This window comes from Mustela lutreola, chromosome 1 (genome assembly GCF_030435805.1).
Source record: "Mustela lutreola isolate mMusLut2 chromosome 1, mMusLut2.pri, whole genome shotgun sequence".
In the NCBI taxonomy this organism is placed as follows: domain Eukaryota; kingdom Metazoa; phylum Chordata; class Mammalia; order Carnivora; family Mustelidae; genus Mustela; species Mustela lutreola.
This window is the reverse complement of record NC_081290.1, coordinates 260985302-261008393: the sequence shown is the minus strand read 5'-3', so window position 1 is coordinate 261008393 and position 23092 is coordinate 260985302. Positions and strand designations below refer to the sequence as shown.

The 23092-nt window shown below is 43.3% G+C and overlaps 1 protein-coding gene and 1 pseudogene across 9 annotated transcripts in view; one reads left to right on the top strand and one right to left on the bottom strand.

Annotated features, from left to right (window-relative positions):
• The window catches only part of KIAA1549L (KIAA1549 like), a 261414-nt gene that overhangs the window by 207147 nt on the left and 31175 nt on the right, over positions 1–23092 (bottom strand). The window lies entirely within an intron of this gene.
• Positions 9232–13780, top strand: LOC131818841 (small ribosomal subunit protein uS3-like; annotated as a pseudogene).

The following is a 23092-nucleotide window of genomic DNA, read 5'->3' as shown; positions in this document are numbered from 1 at the left end:
AGAGAGGAGCCGCAATGTACCTCTTTAGTAATTAGCAGTCACAATTCAAACCCAGAACTGTCTGGCTTCAACGCCGACAGCTGCTCTGACTCCCGACCTCCTGGTCCAGGGCCCCTCAGTCTCCTTCCGCCTGCACCCCCCTGATCATGCTGCTTCAGTACATACCATCTTCTCTTCCATCATCTCTTAACTCATTTATTCTTTTTTTTTTTTTAAGATTTTATTCATTTATTTGACAGGCAGAGATCTCAAATAGGCAGAGAGAGAGAGAGAGGGAAACAGGCTCCCTGCTGAGCAGAGAGCCTGATGTGAGGCTCAATCCCAGGACCCTGGGATCCTGACCTGAGCGGAAGGCAGTGGCTTTAACCTACTGAGCCACCCAGGCGCCCCTCATTTATTCTTTTTTAATCTTGGCTAAGAGGAGGTAAAAGCCTTTTTTTCCATTCACATCCATTAAAGACCATCACCCCTGTGTAAATCCACTTAGTCAAGCTAATCCATTTTTTAAATACTATGCATATATGAGAGTGTTCTAAGAAGGTTGAAGTGCTTTCTCGAGGGAAGGTAGTGTTAGTAAAACAATCACTATCCTCATGCAAGCAGGCCCACTCCTCAGAGAAGCTTCTGGTACTGGCATACAACGGACACAAGTGACAATGCTGACAAGGTGAGACAGCTAGGATTACTGCACAGAGTGCCTGAGTCAACAATTCAGGTGCGGAACTGAAAGTGAACTTCTTTCCTTTCGTCAGTGAAATGTCCAAGGCACAGACAATGACCCAGGGGGAGCTGAAGGACTCCAGGGAGGTGGGCCAGGTGTCAGGAGCCCCAGGGCTTACATCCCAGATCTGCCTCTACCTGGTTGGCTGGACACTAAGGCCCGACACTGGACTCCACTTCCCTCCTCTCTGGCCCGTCCTCCCCCATCTCAGTCGCCTCCCCTGAAAGGTACCAATTAGGAGTGAGCATTCAGGGGGCCGGCCAGCCTGCCTCCATTTGGGTTCTGCATCCATGATGACCAGTTGTACCGCTGGACAAGGAACCCAACCCCCCTCTCCATCCGTGTCCTCATCTCTACAACAGATCAACACAATGATCCTGTGACAGTTCACTGTGTCAACTTGCCTGGGCCACAGATGCCCAGATATTGGACTTGACATTATTCTGGGTGTGTCCATGACAGTGTTCCTGGATGAGATTAACAGTCGAATCATCAGACTGAATAAAGAAGATTGCCCTCCCCAAGGTGGGGAGGCTTCATTCTCTCTGTTGTAGGCTTGAATAAAATAACAGTCTGCGTAAGAAAGAAGTCACTCTCTGTCTGACTGCATTCGAGCAGGGACACTAGTCTTCTGCCTTTTAACTCAGACTCAGATGGGACCCAAACCATCAGCTTTCCTGGGTCTCTGGCTTGCTGATCCTGGACCATTCAGCCTCCATAAGCAGTTGAGCCATTTCCTTAACATAGTTTCTAGATATCATTATCTATATCAATATCTAGATAGGCGTGAGTATAGGAATGGGGAGATACATACATACACATCCTAGTAGTTCTGCCTCTCTGTAGAGACCAGACTACAAGACCTCCACATTACTTTAAAATTAAATTAGACAATACTCTTTGGACAAAACCTAGCATATCATAGGACCTCACTAAATATCATATTTGACCACTAGACACTGAACATCCCCATCCTATGAGTCTAATTAAAAGAACCATAAAATGTGTAAAAGCTAAAACGGTTTTTAAAAAGCTGCAGAGCGATAAAAATTTAGGCCACTCCATCTGCAACCACAAGCTTCTTCATTCTCCTTTCTGGAATAGATGTGTGATTTACAGAGATGCCGTAACTATGGTGACGTCTATGAAAACACTACCAAAACAAACAAACAACAACAACAAAAACAACCCTAACGCCGGGGTCTATATTTCATGCCCATTTGCTTCCTCACCTAAAGAAATGTTACCGCCGATTCCAAAAGCAAATGTCCATTCCATCCCTATTCAGGTGGCCTTGAATCTTGTGAACTTAATTAGGGCAAGTCAAGACACTAAGCCTCAGACCCTCACACACCGGGTTAATTAACCAGACACAGCACAACTCTTGCCATGCAAATCAGAGCGCGCCCTGGAAAAGCCAAAAGGAAAGGGAACATCATTCTATGCCTAAGAAAGCAAGCCAAAATACACAAATCTTGGGCTTTTCCAAGTAACGTTCTCCTTTTCCAGTTTCCAGAAATAACACTGTTCTTCTTGGGGCCATTTCTAGGAAATAAAATATCAAGCCGCCATTTGCATTGTGGGTTGACATCATTCTTTCTATCTTTACAAAATCAAAAGGTGCCACACAGATCATCAGAGCAACTTTCTTCTGAGAATGCTGATCACACAAGCTGCTTTGTTCTGAGTTATGTAGTGGCTTACAAATTAAATGGCCAAATGGGATCTTCTTTGTTGAAATCTACCTAACCACAAACTAGTCGAACTAATTGAAGACTCTTTCCAAGAATGCCCATATTATTGTTTCTGAGCTGAGATCATGGAAACAAGAGGAAAAGTACTTTGATTTCCATTTAGAACATATTCACACCTATTTTCAAAGACATCATTGAAGCTCAGTCCTAATTACAAGTCACCATGAGGCAGGGTCAAGTGAAAGAGAGTTCCCCGGTGCTACTTCAAAGGTTCATTCAACAGATCTTAATTGGTCCCCTCTGTTGTGAGCAGCATGGCGCAGGGTGTTTGGGTCTACAATGGCAAACCAAACAGAAAGAACCCTGGCCTTCTCAGAGCTGATTCTGACAGAGCCAAAGTAAGTCTGGTCCTAGAACATGACAGAGGCCACCTAAGCTGACCCTACAGGACGCTGACCTCCCAAAGGGCACAGCACAGACCATTTGGGGAATGGAGACAAAAGCAGAGAAAGAGCAGGCCTCAATGGTTGCAACAGCTCTAGGAGAAACTACTTCAAAGTTACACCACACTGGGTGTCTGGGTGGCTCAGTGGGTTAAAGCCTCTGCCTTTGGCTCAGGTCCTGAGATCGAGCCCCACATCAGGCTCTCTGCTCAGCGGGAAGCCTGCTTCCTTCTCTCTCTCCCTCTCTGCCTGCCTCTCTGCCTACTTATGATCTCTGTCTGTCAAATAAATAAATGATAAAATCTGTAGGGAAAAAAAGTTACATCACACTTTGCTTATAAGCATAAAACTGTGCAGAAATACTCAAATGTAAAACCACCTTTCAAAATCAAAGAAGAAGTAATTGGCCAGATCTTACCTAATGAGTTATCCAAGCATACCCTCAGGATAAATTCAGGCCTTTCGGATGTACATTTTTCCTACATGCTGAAATGCTTTATTAGTCAAGGGTAAGAGACAGGTTACATAACATTCACCGCCCCCATCACCCTAAATATGACTTACAAATAAAATACAATAAAAGTCTGTTCCAGCATTTCCCAAAAATACTTTGTGAAAAATAGGCTCTATGGGTTTAAAAAAAAAAAAAAAAAGAGTGGGTGAGGAAATATTGCAAAAATACCCTCTACTTACAGCTTTATAAAGGACATCTACATATATCAAAGTAGAAAACCCCAAGTATCCCTGTTTTTATATCCGGTATAGTTGTAAACAATGGGACTAAAGCAGTAAACAAACAAACAAACAAAAAACCCCACAAAATCCTGCTTTTGGGAAGCTGATATTCTAATAGGGGAAAGAAACCAGGCAATAAATAAGTACTTAGGGAAAAAATAAAGCAGAGGAAAGGAAATCAGAACAGGGGAGAGGACGTTACTATTTTATATAAGGTGGTCAACAGAGACTTCACTAACAAAAGGACATTTGGGTCAAGATAGGAAGGGAGAAAGCCCTGTGGCTTTCAGGAGGAAGACTAATCCAGACCAAGTAATCCAGCCACAGAGCAGTATGTGCAAAGGCCTTGAGGCAGGAGGCTGTGCAGCAGGTTTGAGGCACAGCAGAAATGCCAGCATTGGCTGGAGGGGTATTGAGCAAGGTGGGGAGTGATAGACAAGATGAAAGAGGAAGCCAGGGCTACATCATACAGAGATTTTGGCTCAAACTTGGAGTTAAACAAGATGCAATTGGAGGCTTCCGAGTAGAGCTCTAACATGAGATCAAACTCACAATTTAACAGGATCTCACTGGCTGCTGTGTTTCATGCTGTCTAGATGGCGGCAAAGGGAGGGAGAGAAACACGGAGACCAGTTTGTAGGGTACTTCAAAATTCCGGCTGAAAAATGATGGTGGTTTGGAACGGGGGAATACAGTGAAGACTGTGAAACATGATCAGAGTCTGGATATATTATGGAGGTAGAGCCAGGTGGAGGAGGTCAAAGAGAAGTCAAGGACAACCCCAAGATTTCTGGCCTGAACAGCTGGAAGGATGGGGTCACCCAGGGAAGTGGGGATAGAAAGATAGGTGTGAAAGCAGAGCTGTAAGGAGATTTAAGACTTAGAGTTTATGAAGATGAGGAGGGAGCAGCAAAGAACACTGAAAACAGCTAAGAAAGAATGGGGTCTGGGAAGACAAGTGAAGAAAGCACCTAAGGAAGGAAGAAGTGGTCCTCCCTTAAATGCTGCTGTGAGGACAATAAAATGAAGACTGAGAAGGGACCACTGGGTTTGATCAACTGGGAGGCCATAGGTGACCTTGATAAGAATAACTTTGTGGAATGTAATGATCCAAAGGGACACGTGCACCCGAATGTTTATAGCAGCAATGTCCACAATAGCCAAACTATAGAACCTAGATGTCCATCAACAGATGAATGGATAAAGAAGATGTGGTATATATATATATATATATGTACAATGGAATACTATGCAGCCATCAAAAGAAATGAAATCTTGCCATTTGCGACAACGTGGATGGAACTAAAGGGTATTATGATGAGCAAAATAAGTCAATCCAAGAAAGACAATTATCATATGATCTCCCTGAAATGAGGAATTTGAGAGGCAACAAGGGGGGTTTGGGGGTAGGGAAGGGAAAAATGAAACAAGATGGGATCAGGAGGGAGACAAATCATAAGAGACTCTTGATCTCACAAAACAAACTGAGGGTTGCCAGAAGGAGGGGGGTAGGGGGAGGGGGGTGGGGTTATGGACATTGGGGAGGGTATGCGCTATGGTGAGTGCTGTGAAATGTGTGAACCTGGCCATTCACAGACCTGTACCTCTGGGGCTAATAACACATTATATGTTAATAAAAATAAAAAATTATTAAAAAAAGAATAACTTTATGGGATGATAAGGACAAAAGCCTGATTAAAGTGGATTCAAGAGAGAATGGGAAACTCAAAAACAACAACAAACAACCCAGGGGAAAAAATGGGCAAAGGACTTGAATAGACTTTTCTCCAAAGATACAGAAAATGGCCAACAAGCACATGAAAAGATGTTCAATGTCATTAGCCATTAGATAGATGCAAATTGAAACCACAATGAGGAAAAAAAACCATCATGAGATACCACCTCATATCTACTAGGGTGGCTATGGGAAGAAAACCAGGAAATATCCAATATTGATAAGGATGTAAGGAAACTGAAATGCTTGTACATTGCTGACGGTAATGTAAAATGGTCCAGCCACTTGGTCCAAACCATCAAAAAATTCAGCAGCGACTCAAAAACTGAAACACAGAACTACCATATGCCCCAGCAATTCCACTCCTAGGGATACACCCCGAAGCACAGAAAACAGATCCTCAAACAAATGCATGTACGTGAATGTTCACAGCAGCATATTCACAACAGCCAGATGGTAGAAACAAGCCAAGTGTCCGTCCATGAAGGAAGAGATAAACAAAAGGGGCCATATACATACAACGGGATCTTATGAAGCAGTAAAAGGTAAAGAAATTCTGCACATGGGCACAACATGCATGAACACTGAAAACGTTATGTAAGCAAAAGAAGGTCACCATATTGTATGAGCCCATTTTATAAAATACGCGAAACAGGTAACGCCAGACAGAAAACAGACGGGTGGTTGCTGGAGGCGAGGGAGAGGGGAGAGTAGAGGGGAAGCACATAACCAGCAAAGGGTAGGGGCACTTAGGGAACGACAGGAAGGCTTTGGAACTAGGTGAAGCTACATGGCACCATGAATGTACTAAATGCTACAGAACTGTATGTTTTAATATTAAAATGGTTTGTTTTATGTTAAGTGAATCTCACCTTAATTTTTTAAAAGAGCAAGGAGGGAAGAAAGGAACAGGAGATGGTTTGAAAGAAGTTTCTTCCAAGGAGGCTGGCTGGAAAGGGGAAGAGGTTCAGGGCTGTGTGGTCAACGCAGGGCTTCTCTGACGTGCTAGATGGAGCGCATGCCCGTCCACACCTGGAGAGAGGGGACTGGAGGGGAAACTGCTGGCAGGAGGATCTTTGTCTCATGCACAAGAGGCAAAGATGCTTCATCCTTGCCAGGAGAGGAGGCAGGATTCGGGCAGCTTGGTCATGGCAGCCGTGGGGGGTTGTGGAAATTCTCTGTTGGAATAGGGCTTTCTTTAGGAGATGTGGGGATATTATAAGTGGGGAAAAGGTGACAAGCAGTTATCCCAGAGCGTGGGTATGTGCCCGGATAGGGCAACTGGGCAGCACTGCTGGGCGGCTTGAACAATGCATTTAAAGATAATAGAAATAAACTGAACTAGTCAGCCTGGTTGTGTGGTTTTCTCCAAACGCACTCAGTTGCCTGGGGAAAGGTAGAGAGATATTTGATGTATTTATCCCTAAGTTCCCCCAAAGATACCTGACCATAGAAGCTTATTAATAGCCCCCAAGGAGCCTACATAAAAGTATATAACAGAGGATAGGAAAATACCAGTACCCCTAAATCCTCTTTTCTTTCTAGTGCAAGCATAAATGATAAGGGGGGGGGGGGGTAAGGTCCGGAGGCCCAGCAGGGGCTCGCAGGCATGATTAGACTGGCCAGAAGGGCACCTGGGAGGGAGAGCAGAATGGCTTGGCTGTCAGAGTCTGAGCTTTGGAGTCAGATTCCCATTCCAGCAGAGTGACCTTGGGCAAATGAGTCTCTCTGAGACGTATCATAAAATGGGGGAACTATCACCTGCCTTCCAAAGATGTGATAAGGACTGATGATAAGCACTTAGCAGCTCAAGTTTCAAGCATATAACAGGCACCAATCTAAGGAGGTAACTATCAGTCAGTAGGTAACTAGCCAGTCAGATCTGCCAGATCAACCGGATGAAAGATGACGCCACCAGAAAGAACGCCATCCACCCGGAGGCCCCGAACACCTGTGTGCTCGGAAGGTCTCTGGGGAACCTTGAACAATTAACACAACTCCCTTTCGATTTACAGTGAGGAACTTCACCAGTCCAGAGAGATCTTGACTGCTTTAGCTCAAGAGTACTTTGGTGTTTCTAGTTCGTAAGTTAATGAGCAGAAAAAAAAGCATGCTAAGCATGCTCCGCTTGCTAGAAAATGGTACACTTCACAAAGGCTGCCATGCACCCTGGTCTCATGTTTTTAACTTCTGGAAGAATTCTAGACTTCTAGAACATCACAAAACCAGTACAGAGGGTTCAGTACCCTTTCAGTCAGCTTCCTTCGAAGTTAACATCTTACATAATCATGATACAACTGCTGGAACCAGGAAAAGAACTCCGATAAATTATATTGATGACTTGACTTGACAGACCTTATGTGAATGCTGCCAGCTTTGCCTCTGATGTTCTTTTTCTCATGCGGCATCCAATCCTGGGTCCCACTCTGCATTTAGTTCTCAAGGCTTGTTAGCCCCTGCCAACCTGTGATGGGTCCTTGGTCTTTGCCTTTCACAGCTGAGACATTGGCTGAGAGAACTGGTCAGGTCTCTTGCATAATGTCCCTTGATCTGGGTATGTCTGATGTTTCCTCACTATGAGCGAGATTGGGCATTTTGAGTAAGAATCCCCCATAGAGGATATTTCACTCTTCTCAGGGCATCAAAAGACGGGGCACATCACAAAAGAGTTGATACATCTTCTCCTTCCTGGTGCTGTCACTCTCGATCTTTTGGTGATGGTGGTATTTGCCCGGTTTTGCACCGCTATCATATTTGATAACAGTGGAAAATAGAATCTCAACCTTTCTCCTGGTCGGAGTGGAAGTAAGCAGATGTTTCCATTCACATTCCAGTGTCTGTACACCAATGTAAATGTAATTGTAAATGTAATTGTACTTAGCACCCAAAAGGTTTCCTTTCCTTTCTTTCTCTTGATTATATTGTAGGTTATTTTATCCCCAGATATGCTTAAAAGAGAAAAAGAAGGGTTTTAGTTACACCCCAGCCACACCCAGAATCTCTTTACAACCTAAGTGTCCCCAAGTCTCACATGAGAATAACAATAGATCATCAACATCAAAATCATCATCAACATCAACATCAGCAACAAAGATCATCAACCTTGATCATCAACTACGCTCAAGTTTCTTTACATACATCCCCTCTATTCTCAGAATTCCGAGGACACATGTTATTAGCTGCATTTGAGGAAAGGAGGAAAGCTCGGAGAGTTGAAGTACTTTGACTCCGGTCAAGGCGAATACAGTAGAGCGGGACCCCCAGCCCACCTGATGCTCAGGCTCCTGACATAGCACCTGCTGCAATATTAAGTCTGAACAGTGTGGCAGGAAAATAGCTTCCTGGGGCCCAGCCCCCACATGCTAACAGAGAGTATAACCCAATCATCATGACAACCACTCTTCCCGAGGTGTGGACATGGTCTGGCCCTGGATATTCTCTTTTCTAATTTCACAACAGCTATGAGATGGGTAGTATGCACCTCCATTTCACAGAGATCAGAAAAAACAAATAACATGCTCAGGATCAAAAACCAAAACCCTGGCCTAAATCTGGTCGTGCCTCTAATTTACACAAAATATGCCACAAAGATATAATCAGCAAAATCCAAACTGAAAAATTCCATAAGCAAACAACTTGCCTTTTTTCCTCTTGCACTTTTATATATAATAAAGAGAGAGAGACATGATGGAGAACCTATAGATTAAAAGACACTTAAAAGGAATTTTTACAAATAGCAGATGTGGGGCTTACTGGATCCTTTTTCAAACAAACTGTAAAAGATAATAGAAAATGTATAACATTGGATTCTATTGATATTAAGAATTATTAATTTGTTCAAAAGTGATAACGACATTTTAGTTGTGTTTTTAAAGTCTTTATCTGTTTCCTTTCAGTGGCAAGATGACGGTGTAAATTTCCAAGAAGAGGAAGTTTGTTGCTGATGGCACCTTCAGAGCTGAACTGAATTAGTTTCTCACTCAGGACATGGCTGAAGATGCTCACTCTGGAGTTGGGGTCCAGGGTATACTAACCAAGTCAGAAATCATCACCTTGGCTGGACCTTAAGGTACACTAAGACAGAAATTATCACATTGGCCACCAGGACACAGAACGTTCTTGGTGAGAAGGACCAGTGGATCTGAGAATCGACTGCTGTGGTTCAGAAGAGGTTTGGCTTCCTTAAGGGCACTGCAGAGCTCCACACTGAAAAGGAGGCCACAAGAGGTCTGTGTGCTATGGTCCAGGCCGAGCCTCTGTGGTACCAGCTCCTGGGAGGCCCTGCTGTGAGGTGGGGGTGGGGAGGCTGCAGTTCAGCATGGAGAGTAAGGTCAAAGGCCCTGAGGTCATGGTGTCTGGGAAACTCCAAGGACAGAGGGCTGAATTCATGAAGTTTGTGGATGACTTGCTGATTCACAGTGGGGACCCTGAGAACTATTATGTTGAACTGCTGTATGCTGTGGGCTGCTCAGACAGGGTGTGCTGGGCATCAAAATGAAGATTGTGCTTCCCTGGGATCCAAGTGCTAAGACTGGCCCTACGAGACCCTGTCCTGATCATGTGAGCATTATGGAGGAGACAGAGCCCACCACCCCCATCTCAGAACAGAAGGGTGGTAAGCCAGAGCCGCTGCCCAGCCACAGCAGGTACCCATGGTATAATGGGCTCTCCTTGGCGGCTGGATCTCGAGTCTGGATTTGCTCCATAATGATCTTTAATGAAACCATTGCAAAAGAAAAAATTAAAATTTTAAAAATTAAAAAATAAAGGCTACCTTGGTGGCTCAGTCGGTTAAGTGTCTGACTCTTGATTTCAGCTCAGGTCTCCATGACAGGATTTTGAGTTCAAGCCCAGCACTGGGCTCCACGGTGGGCATGGAGCCAACTTTAAATAAATAAATAAATAAATAATCCTTATCCTTTTAGAGATTCATATTGAAATATCTACGAATGAGGGGGGCCTGGGTGGGTCAGTTGGTTGTGCATCTAACTCTTGAATCTGGCTCAGGGCGTGATCTCGGAGTCATGAGATCGAGCACTGAATCAGGCTCCACGCTCAGAGGGAGCCTGTTTGAGGTTCTCTTCCCTCCCTCCCTCCCTCCCTCCCCCAACTCAAGCAGGCACTTGCTCCCTCTCTCAAAATAAATAAATAAACCTTGGAAGATCTATGAATGAAAGAATATAACATATTGCATTTTATTAAAAACTATATTGGGCAAGCGTAGAGGCTGTTACCATTGAAACAAACTAGATCAGGTCATAGTCACTGAAGCTGAGTGATGGGTAAATGGGGGCTTCATTATACTATTTTGGATCTTTTGTGTATTTTTAAAATTCTCCATTATAAAATATGACAAAAGAAAAAAAAAATCCCCAAGATCGTGCAAATTGTAGATGAAGGGCAGAGTCAGGACTTGAACACAGGTGATCCAAATCCAAATGCCGATTTCCTCCCACCCTCACAATACTGAGATGTGTCGACTGTGTATTTATCTCATTTCAACGTTTATGCCTCAAAAGGAAATGCCACAACAGATCATTCTTATAAGCCTGGAGTTTCTTCAAAGAAAGCTACAGTACAAAGTGTGAAATACAGCTGTCAGAGAATCAAGTATTAGCAGGAAGATCCCTCCATACACCACGGTGACTCAGAAACACTTCCAAACCTGCATTTCGTCTGTTCTCCATCCAGAGCAAATCAGCAGAGAATGAGCCAACCAAGAGAACCAAGAGTCCCCTAATTGACAAAGTTTTAAAATAGGCCTTCAGAACCAAGAAGAAGAGCTGTCTGTAAGAAACACAGAAAAAGTTCTCGTATGATCTAAATAATAAAGCATATGTAACACTTTAAATAGTGCTTTCAGATTCATTAAATCATCTTGGGCTCTCAGAAATTCCTTGAGATAAGTCAGAGTATATCATAAAACCCCTACCCTAAAAATGAAGCAAATGAGACATAAAGAGGTAAAGATTTGATACGTGGACAGGGACTCAAAGTCACAATTTCATTCATTCATCATTCATTCATTCATTCATCAACTCGCTCTTTCATTCATTCAGCAAGCACGGACTCCCAGACTGCTTTCTATACTAAGTGCCTGGGATACAAAAATACAGGAGACCCGATGTCTCTGGGCTAGAGGAGCTTAGGATTTCCCCATGCCCTTAGGACAGAGAGTTCTAGAGGACAGCCCTTCCCCCAGTCCCATCTCCCTCCCCTCCCCATTCTGAGTCCCACACACATCCAGGATTCTGCAGAAAGAGTGCTGGCTCTAGGGAGTTGTGTGCATTTAAAGCCTGAATGAAGATCATCACTTTCCTGGCTGAATCTCTTCTATTTGCCCTTCTCATCAGCATCCAAAGCAGGGTGTGTATTTCCACATGTAATAAATGACTAAAGCAGAAAAGGGATGGTTTCAACTTTACCCAAAGATAATTAAATCACATTTACATCACTCAACTAATATTTATTGAACATCCACTATAAGCCAGGTAGTGAGTGACCAATATGATGAATATAAGACAGTCTCAGCCATCCAAGAGCCTACAATCAATAGGGGCTCTAATCACCTACTTAACAGTATTAGGGGCAGCACTGTTTTGTGTCATGTACCATTAAGTTTTTTTAATAACACTTAACAACTTTGAGAAGTCATAAGCTTTTCTTATTCCTTTTCTTGTTTTTCATGGCAATGTCCACTGACCTGCACCTCACTATAGGCCACCTGTGCCATATACTATAAGTTCAACTCAGAAAGAGAAGGGGGCTTGGGGAGGAATGAAAATTTAATTAATTTAAAATCAATAAAAATTAATTACAATTGAGATATAAGGACTGATCCCATTTTAAAGAGCTTATTTTAAAAGACAAGAAGAGTCCAGGGATCACTTGCAGCCAGGGTTCAAAGGACATATATGGGAAGAATGAGGGAATTTTAGCAAGTGAGCCTATGTGGAAGGGCATTCCCCGTGGGGCTGTGGCCCAAGGAAAGTGACAAAGGGCCAAGGAAGGGGCAGAAAACACCCTAGCAACGAAGAATGTAATGCATTTGGGTAGAGCCCACTGGGCAATGGCTGTTTATCGTAAGTGCATCTAAGTGTCACCCTGGGATGCTCACAAACCATCCTGTGTCCCACTCTGAGGGATTCAGAAGGTCGAGAGAGTGGACTCTGGGAACCCAGAGTATGGGTGGATTGTTGATGACACTCTGAGAACAGTAGTGAAGAGGTATGGTGAGAGAACCCAGGTATGGGTGGATTGTTGATGACACTCTGAGAACAGTAGTGAAGAGGTATGGTGAGAGATCCAGCAGGAGAGAAAGCCAAGCTGGACTCCAGAACAAGCGCCCCGTGGTTGCCATGATCAGAATTACACTTGTCAAAGTGAGGTCTCCAGACCAGAGGCAGCATCACCTGGGATCTTGCTAGAAACACGGATTCTCAGCCCCTATCTCAAAATCTACTATATCGGAAACTCCAATGACGGCATTTTAACAAGCCCTCAGGTGATTCTGATGCTGCTCAAGTCTGAAGATCTGTACTCTGAGTTGATATCAGCAATGGTGTGTCATGGCCAAAACTGTGCTAAAATTCCCACTAACTCCATTCCTGGCCAACCTCACATTATTGTTATTCCATCCTTTCTTCTCTAAAACATGGTGGGGGGTGGGGTGCAAGCTGCAAACCAGCATGTTTGGAATGACTTACTAATCTGCTTTATAAGTCACTAACATTCAATGCTTGATCAAGGGTCTGTAAAAGTATTAAAATGGAAGTGGCTCGTGAGCACTTCTCAAGCTCTGATGTGCAGACGAGTCACCTGGAGCTCCCGTTAACACGAAGATTCAGAATCCAGAAACCCGAGTCAGGGCCTAGGCATATGCATTTCGATCTGCTCCCCAAACCCCCGCCCCCCGTGGTGGGCTCCAGCAGCCCTCTCCACTCTCCCCCAAAGCTTCCTGCACCTTCCCTTTCCTCCTAGGCAGCCATCCAATCGAAACTTCTATTGGCACAGGCCCCTGCCTGAGAAGAGGGGCTTTGAGGGGTCCACATGCCAGCACAGGGAGCTTCTGAGCCTGCCGAAGCACCTCCACCGTCCTCCAGAGGGGCTCTGGCAGGAGGACAGCTCTGGCTCATTGGTTTGCAGAGCTAACTATGCATTATTTAAAATATAAACTATCAGCTTCAGCTTCACGTCAGGCTGTAAATCAACCGTCATTCCGCAGGGCTGTCATCCCTTGTCACCCTCCCACGGGCTCCATCCGTGGAGCGCAATCAAAATCCCAGCTGGGACCACTGCATTAACTCAGTTAAAACCGCGCCGCCTGCAGACGCGCATCCCTACCCAGCGAGCGAGCGAGCGCACGCGCCGTTTCCTCCCGCTCCAGACGCGGCGCGGTCGCCTGCCCCACGAGCTCATCAAGCATTCCGCGGTCATGAAACGTTTACGCTAACAAAACTGCAGAGTTGCAGCTCAGGACTTCGCTGTAAATATTTATTAACCACGACCATCAAGGCAACACTTCTCATTGACTCCAGGGTTCATTTCCTGGTTTTCCCCACCAGGCGGTTCAATCCGCGCTCTCTCTGTCTCTCACTAAGAGGGCAGGGGGGAAAAAAAAGGTATTTCTTACATAAAAGTGTATTACGAAAATCTGCATGACCTCTTTGGAACAGCTCAATCAAAATTAATAAGAGGTTTCTGATCTACAAACCGGGACTCTTAACATGTGAGCTCGAAGAGTAGGGATTTAGCTTTGTGGATGCTCTTTCTTGTGCATAAGATCTTAAAATGATGATTTAATCGCTGTGGAATATTTATCACAAATAGTGTCAGATGATGTACTGTAAAATTGATGCATCTAAAAGCTCGAGTGTACGATATAAAGAGATGGCTCAAATGTTTTGGACGGATTGGCTCAGCTCCATGTTTATTACATGGAGGCTTAATACTGTGATCGGCTGTCTTTAGAAGACTTCCTGTTGAAAAAAGAAAGCCATTCAACAAATTATGTTTACTATGTACACTCCACAAAGGAGAAAAAAATAGCACCATCCTGATGACTCTCTAATGAAGGACAGGGGAGAAGCATAAGGAATAATAAATCTGGCTCTAAGGAAAGATGAGGGAAAATACACCAAGAATAGAAACACTTTGTGCCTTCAGAATGGATCCAAGAACCACCAACATATCCGTAGTGGAAGCAGAAGCCATCAAGCAGAAAGACTGGCTAATAAAAATTTCAAGGTATGATTATAATTAGATAGCTATCCGCCGCGCCCATTACTCTGTTCTCATAAAGCTCATCCCTCAACCCTGAAGCAACAATCTTTTTTTTTTTTTTAAGGTGGGCGTTTTTATTTCAATGCCGAGAGGAAAATGCAGAAGAAAAACATAAAGAGATGCATGGGGAGCTTCTGGAATGGAAGCTGGGTGCTGAGGGCTAGTCTTAACTCACATAGCCTGTAACATTGGCTAAGATGGGATACCCGCCCAGTGCTCCCTATCAAATTCTGTCCGCTTCTTTTCCTAGACCTCCCTGCAGTGCTGACCCCACCACTCAGTGGCTGTATGAAGGGCTGCTTTTACTTTTAGGAAATGCAAAATCTCCACCCAACTCCTTTCATTGTCTAGTGCCTATTTCAGATAACCTCCAGCTCTGCATTTCTGGACCCATACACAGCAGAGTCCCAGACGCCAATTAAAATTTTCAAAAGGACCGAGATGTGTCTCCCTTCTCCTCTAGCGTTTCCATCCCCTGTGCCCAGAGGATGAGCCAGGCCACTGGGATGAACACAGTATCTCCAAAGGAATGAATGAAAGCTCCCACACACCTCTCGGCATATAAAGCCATAACAAAAAAAATCTCAGCAAGTTCCTGGGGCCATGTCCATTCGGTTATTCAATAAATACTTATTAAAAGCCTAGTTTGGATGCTGAGACATACCAGCCAACAAAGCAGTCCCTGCCTGCCTTCATGGGGCTGACATTCTAGCTGAGGAGGCAGACAATAAGCAAATGATACCCATATCAGGAGAAGAGCATCACTACAGAAAAAAGCAAACCAAGGATAAGAGGGGTGGGGAGCCTCCCAGAGCACTCCAGTACGGCGGTTACTGGAGGAAGTCTTTGGTTGAACATTAGAGCAGAAATCTGAGGATGTGAGAAATGTAGTCATGAGATGACATAGGGAAAAGCACACCAGGCAGAGGGAACAGCCAATGAAAAAACCCTGCAAGGGTAGATGCAGAGACCAGAGAAAAAAGGTAGAAGGAAGGGCTCCAGGTGCAGGGCAGATAACATACAGATGGCAGTGTTCTTAAACCGGGGCTTGAAACCTACCCGCGAGTCCTGAAAATCAATTTATCAAGTCACCACCCGCCTTTTAAAAAAATGAAATGGAACAGAACAAAATAGAAGTTACCAGCATGCACGGCTTGTAGTCAGGCTAAATACTGTTTGGGGAATTCTGACGAGAGGCGGGTGTCTGTGCTGTAGAACAATATAGAATGTGCTTCTCACAGTGAATTCCAGTAAAAGAAAAAAAAAAACAAAACCATGAATGCTGTCCTTCAGAAATCTGTGTTGTCTAATACACTAACCATGAGCCACATGTGGCTATTTAAATTAATCAAAATTAATCAGAATGTCCAACTCAGTTCCTAGCCACACTGCAAATGTTCAGTGGCCACAGGTGGCTAGTGGCTACCACATGGACAGAGCAGATGGAGAACGTCTCCATCGAAACACGAAAGTTCTATAGGAAAGCAGGTAGAGGGTGTTCTGGCTCTGAGTCCGTGACCCCTCTAATGTCACCCGATAGAATTACAGGGTGTCTAGGATGATCAAATGAATGGGCTTTCTGAATAAAAAGGCCCTGAATTTATATTGTCTCATAATACAGCTGGCATCCAGCTGCAGATAAAACCAAAACATGCTGAAAATCCCCCTGCCCTCCCCAGCCATATATGCATGGGCTGGTAACAGTCCATCTGCCTCAACTTCCTTCTCCAGAAAGTCACTATTAATAAATAAACACCATTATTTGTTTTGAATTACAGGAATTTACTAAGGGAAAAATGTACAAAATATATAGAATCCCAAAGGAGAGCGCTTCAGGAATGGGAAGCTGACCAACAGTGGTACAACAGTGTGATTTTTAAAAATTCATTTCCTGGACCTGCTCAAGTGCTAAAACCAAGTGCAATGAAGGCATAATACTGCCACCTGGGACCCTCATGATTTTCCACCAGTGTCATCCCAAGAAGTCCTGCAGCCCGAGAAGCAGGGAGACCTCTCACATGGAGGGGCTTCGGGGCTCCTAATTCACGGGTAGTCACCCTACCACAGGACAGTTCCTCAACCATGGTATCTGGGGCTGCTTGAAGAAGGTCTTTTTAATGGTTGGAAAGCATCAGCATTTATAGCTGCTTCCTTTTGGCCCTCTCCCCTGGCAATAAAGTAAAGACAGATGCCCGTGGATATGAGGGTCCCATCTTAGGCTCTGACTTCTGTGTAACTTAGAAAGGAAATGAATGAGCCAGTGGAGCAGCGAGAGCCAGGGAACAACCCCAGGGACTTGGTTGTCCCACTGGGTCCCCCAAACAAAGACTGCTCCCTTTTAGAACAAGAAGGAGCAATGTTTGCCTTGCCCTGCAGCAAGACCTGGGTCCCCTTCCAGCTGCAGCCTAGTTGATGTACTTGCTTTCAGGGTCCAGATGTAGGCAGGCAAAGAAGGATCCCAAATGAGCCTGTTACCTAAGGATAATACATCCATACATTCAAAAGTCAAATCCAGAACAGGTCATATTTGAAATTGGAACTGTCTCAAAATCCATAATGTATCGGCACCATACCATGCAACCCAGATGCGTGTTGTGTAACCCAGCATCTAACACAGGTGCCTAGAATACAATGGGCACTCAGTAAGTATTTCCGAATGAATAAGTGATTGATTATGAAATGTATAATGCCCTACACTAACCTAACATGGCTACAGCTTTGTCTTTCTGAAGCAGGAAGCAGGGAAAAGTACATTTGCCTTGCCTAATATTTCACCAGTCTTATCAATAATGCACCAAGGAAAGAGACCAGAAAGGAAAAGATTCATTGATCTAGCTATATTAAATGTCAGATGTCGAAAAACACCATAAAAATTAAAAGGAAAATGATAAGTTGGGGGAAAATAACTGCAACATACGATAAAAATTTAATACTATGACTCTAAAGAGGTCTTCAAGTCAATAGGAAATAATATCCAGTAGCTTAATAGAAAAATGAGTGCAGAATGTGAATAGAATCTTAAAGACACACACAAACAGCTAATCAACACATGAAAAAACAAACTTCAGTCTCTCTGCTGCTAATCAAAAAAATGTACATTAAAACAACAATATGAATATGATACCATTTCTAATCAGCAAGCTGGCAAAGGTCTTCTGCTGTTTTGCTTCTTAATGACAATACCCAATATTGGCGAGGGTACGGAGCAATCAGTTCCCTCCTACACTCTTCATGCACTTATGGAAGATAATTTGATAGCATGTGCTAAACGCCATAAAAATGCACACCCCTTTTGATCCAGTAACTCCATGCCAGGAATTTACTCTAAGCAAATAACCAGAGACATAATCAATGATTCATGTGAAACACTTCATCAGATGTTTATGGTAGGGGAAACCATAAGTCACCTATAAATCCATCAGAGGAGGGTTGTTAAGTGAACTATATTACTGGCCTATGATAGAAACTATACATCATTTTTTTTTAAAGTTCTTTACAATATTCACAACAACCAAGAGTTAGAAGCAACCCAAATGTCCACTGACTGATGAACGGATAAAGAAAATGTGTTCTATACATGCAACGGAATATTATTCGGCCTTTAAAAGGAAGAAAATCCTGACACACGCTACACCATGGGTGAACCTTGAGGACACTGCTAAGTGAAATAAGCCAGTCACAAAAAGACAAGTGCTGCCGGGGTCCACTTACGTGAGGTAGCTGCAGTCAGATTCATAGAGACAGAAAGTAGAATAATGCTTACCAGGGTCTGGCAGGAGGGGGAAATGGAAGCTATTGTTTCAAGGGTACTGAGTCGCAGATTTGCAAGTCAAAAAAGTTCTGGAGATCTGTTTCATAATAGTATGAATATATTTGACACTACTGAACTGTACACCTTGAAAATGATGAAGAAGCTAAATTTTGTGTTGTTTATCACAAGTAATTGAAAGCTTTCTTGCCAGACTATGTAGTCATCCATGGGTTATTCATTTCATAAATTACCTTACCCTGGAACACACTTCATGCTAAATCTACACTGCACTTCCCTTAATTTTTGTGTGATTCTGAAGGCACGTAAGGGTGTGTTGCAGAAACTCATTTATAACGATGATCTTCAAAACTATCAATTACAATGTCAAGAGGCTTCTAGGCTTGTGTACTAATTGAGCGTGGCAGTTAATAAAAATACTAGTTCCTAGACTTGCTGAATGAAGAAATTACAGTGTCACAAATGTTTTGTCAGAGGCTAGTTCAGGATTTCCAGGGAGTTTCAGATCTTCTGTATCCATAAACAACCAGATCTTGGAGACTGAAATTCTGACGTGTCATCACACACCATTCTTTTGTCAGACCCTGTTCTGATTTTTTTTTTTTTTTTTTTTGTAGATGGGAACACCTCAAGTAGAGGCACCAAACACATCTCAGTATTCTCACCCTCTCCAACAAGACAGTCCGAAAGGACAGCTCTCTGCAAAGCTGAAAGCAGCTTCTGGACGTCAGTGGGCATGAAGCCCACACCAGCTGACGCAGACCTATAAAGACGTTAAATTCTTCACTACGATTGTTCTTTTCATTGCTTCTCTGGTGCCTGAAACAGTGTTAACAAAGTTAAAATATCCTCATTCCCCCCCCAAAAAAATCCTCATCCAATAAATAAGTAAAGATAATTAATTAATTACACAGATTGAAGTGTAATATAAAAAGACCAAAGTCATCACAAGTTGAGATACAGTTGACCCTTGAACAACAGGGGCTTGAACTGCTCTGGTTCACCCAGGCACGCAATTGTTACAGTACAAGACTGTAACAGTATTTTCCTTGTGATTTTCTTTACATTTTCTTTTCTCTAGCTTATTTTATTCTAAGAATACAAAATATAATAACATGTAAAATACATGCTAATCAACTATTTATGTCATTGGTAAGGCTTCCGGTCAACACTAGGTTATGAGTAGTTAAGTTTGGGGGGAGTCAGAAATTATATATGGATTTTTAAATGCACGGGGATCAATATCCTTAACCCCTACTTACCCCTCCCCCAGCCCCGCATTGTTTGAGGGTCAAGTATATGTACATATTTTGCTAAGTGATAGTATATAACAATCCTAAACGAGCATTGTTAAGGGAAAACATCTTCTCCCAGAATTCATTATTCTAAATCCACATCCAACAAAAGTCATATTGCATAGATCTCTCACTCGGTGGGATGTTAATAGGCATTCATGATACAAGGATTCCATGTTCAAATAAATTGAGGAAACTCTAGAGTAAACAAAGTAAAACTGGTTTCTTTGCCACCAAACCTCTTAAAGACACTCATGACTATACAACACTCTATACTTTAGTACTAATACTAGACTAAGGCAGTACTCAGAAACACCACTTCTTGCCCCAGTATAGAGCCCAGCCACTTTTCCAAGAACTGTGCAGCCCACACAGTCTTATTTATAGCAAGTTTGTAAGGGTATTAGTAATTCAGGGAATGCTCATATTAACAGGATTTAGCCAATATACTTAGTCTGCAAAACAAGCCCCAGGAACAATACACATGATTCTTTTTACCATTTGGATATATATAATAGGAGTTACTCATATAATAACCCAAGACGACAAGTTTCCAGTACTCATTGGACGTAATGTTGGGTAAACATATAGACTTTTCTTCCTGTGTAGTTCATGTAAAATATTCATGAAAGAAATAGAACACTAGCTGACTTAAACATCATCATTTTTATTGGCTATAACACAGGCTTAGAAAGCTTTAACTCTAATGGAAATTAAATGCTTTGCATTTAAAACGTTTCCTGCTCTGACCTTTAAACATTAAAATAACTAGAAGCACCACAAAGCAGAAATGCTCATGCTTCATTTACGGGGTGCTGCATTTCAGACCTGCAGCTGTGAGTAAAAAGATGTTTCACCCTCAAGGTCAGAAAGGACAAGACATCCTGTGTGTAGCTAGAGTAGAAGGCACAGCTGAACCACAAGAACCCTCTTCCCCACCAAAGAGGCAAGAGAAGGCTCAAAGGCAGGATGGCCTACGTGCTTGACCTCCATCACATGTGAGTGTCTGACTTGATCTCTCAGTAATCCTCAGTGATAGGCAGTCTGTGCTGGAGAACACAAGTGAGTTTTCCTTCCTACAAATGCACAGTTCCTGAAAATGCAAATACACTGACTGCCAGGCAGAAGCACTGGGGGAGCTAAGTCCTTAAAAAGAAATCGATCACACACTCTCCCTTGTCGTGTATAACGTTACCAGCACTTGGGTCCCTGCCATTGGAATTTTAGAAATCGTCAAAACGAAAAATGAAGTAAGAATGAAAACAGAACAAACAAAGTTGGGCAAAGTGAACCAAGTATTTCCAGTTTCTAATTTTGCCAAACAAGGGCATTTAAACATTAAAACGAAACCACCACCATGGAATTCCTACTATGCACTGGCAGAGAGGGTCCCATTCCTGGCCGTACCCCAGGATCACCTCTGCCTGGTCTGTCCCAAAATTCTGATTCAGTTACCTGAGATGCAGCCAGGACTCCGTTGTCTTGATGAGCTCCCCAGGTGGCTCTGATGTGCAGCTAGGGTTGAGAAGTACCATCATCTCATAAGAGAAAAGGCATTTTGAAGTCGAAAAAGTGAGAGTATAATCTCAAATTACAGGATAACTACTAAAAATAAATAAAATTAAACTTATGAAAAACATGCTACATTAACTCTGCATTTCTCACTTTGCCTCTAACAACTTGGGCTGAAGAACTTGGGGACCAGCAGGTGGAGATGCTTGGTTTACACTCACAGACCACACTTCCCACCTCTCCCTCCTTCCAGAACTCTTCACAACCCACCTCATGTCCTCTCCACTCCGCCAAAGCAGCCCTTGCAGAGCTCAAGAAGGAAACTTGGGTAGCCAAATCCATTCACTTTCCCTCATTTCTCTTAATTCCATATCTTTGCAGCCTTTCCCAGAGGGGGCTAGTTCTGCCTTCTTGAAATGGTATTCTTCCTGGCCTTCGAGACAATTCACTATTATCCCAAACACATTTGCAAATCCTTCTTGGATCTCCCTTCTTCCTTCTCCATGGACCCAGATCCTGTATCTACTCTGAGGACAAAGTCAATGCTTCTACCCATCTCCTATGCCCATCCATGTTCCATGCATGGGTCTGCAGGGGACCTGGTAGAATTTAAAATGCAGTATTAATATCAAGGGGTAAGATGAGGTCATGAGCCATGAAGACTGAAAATTTTGGAAAGCAGAACACCAGATGGATTAGGCAGGTGTTTCAGAACCTAGACTGTTAACATCGTCCATTAGAGTAAGAAACCTATAACAAGGGGCGCCTGGGTGGCTCAGTGGGTTAAGCCACTGCCTTCGGCTCAGGTCATGATCTCAGGGTCCTGGGATTGAGTCCCGCATCGGGCTCTCTGCTCAGCAGGGAGCCTGCTTCCCTCTCTCTCTCTCTGCCTGCCTCTCCGTCTACTTGTGATTTCTCTCTGTCAAATAAATAAATAAAATCTTCAAAAAAAAAAGAAACCTGTAACAAGACCTACTCCAGGTACTTCCTCTCACTAGCTTGTCATAATAGTTGCTGTATTCTGGAGTCATTTCCTAGGAACAGGAAATTCACCATCTCACATAACCCTCGTAACTCCACAAGGCATATTACTGTGCCCATTTATGTATGCCGTATACACCAGCCATGCCGTTAAGAGATTTGCCCAAGAGCACCCAGCTAGTGAGTGGCTGAGCAAGCATGGGAGCCCACCCCTTTGCCATTCCAAACCTTGGGATAATCTCTCCACTACAGTGCACTGCTTCCTTTAATGCCAACTTCTCCAAGCCTTAGCTTCCTTTTCCAAAAAAAATGAGGGGGTTGGTCTTCATGATTCCCATGGTCCATGCTACACACCTAACCTCTACAGTTCTGCAAAAAAGGGCACAGCAGACGGCTACAAAGAGAAAAAAAAGACAGAAAGGCAGCGATAATAGAAAGAGGAGAATGAGAAAAGACAAAATGGCCTTTGTGACCCCTTGCCAGCGGACTCCCTTGGGTTTGTTCCTGGCTGTTTCAAGGGTTTTTTTTTTTCCCTACTCTGAGATGGGTGAAAGGTAACTCTATACTGTATTGAGCTTTCCTTCCAAATTTCACCCCAAAATGCCCCGAGGACTTACAGAAAACCATCATGGAAATAAAAGAACTGGAAAGAGAGAGAAAGAAAGAAAGAAAAAAAGGCGAGAATCCATTAGAAAAACAAGCTATGGGGTTTTCGCTTTAAACTGAGAAAGAGGATTATGATAATGATCAAGTGAAGTCATTCAAAAGGGGTGTTTTCCAAAGAAAGAGAATAAATGAGGGATGGGAACAGAAAGGAAAAAGCAAGCAGAATGACCTTGATTTAGCAACTGATCTTTATTGATTTTCTTTCACCTTCTTACTTGGTTCTGGGAAAAGTCACCATCCAAAGTGTGTGACATTGGAG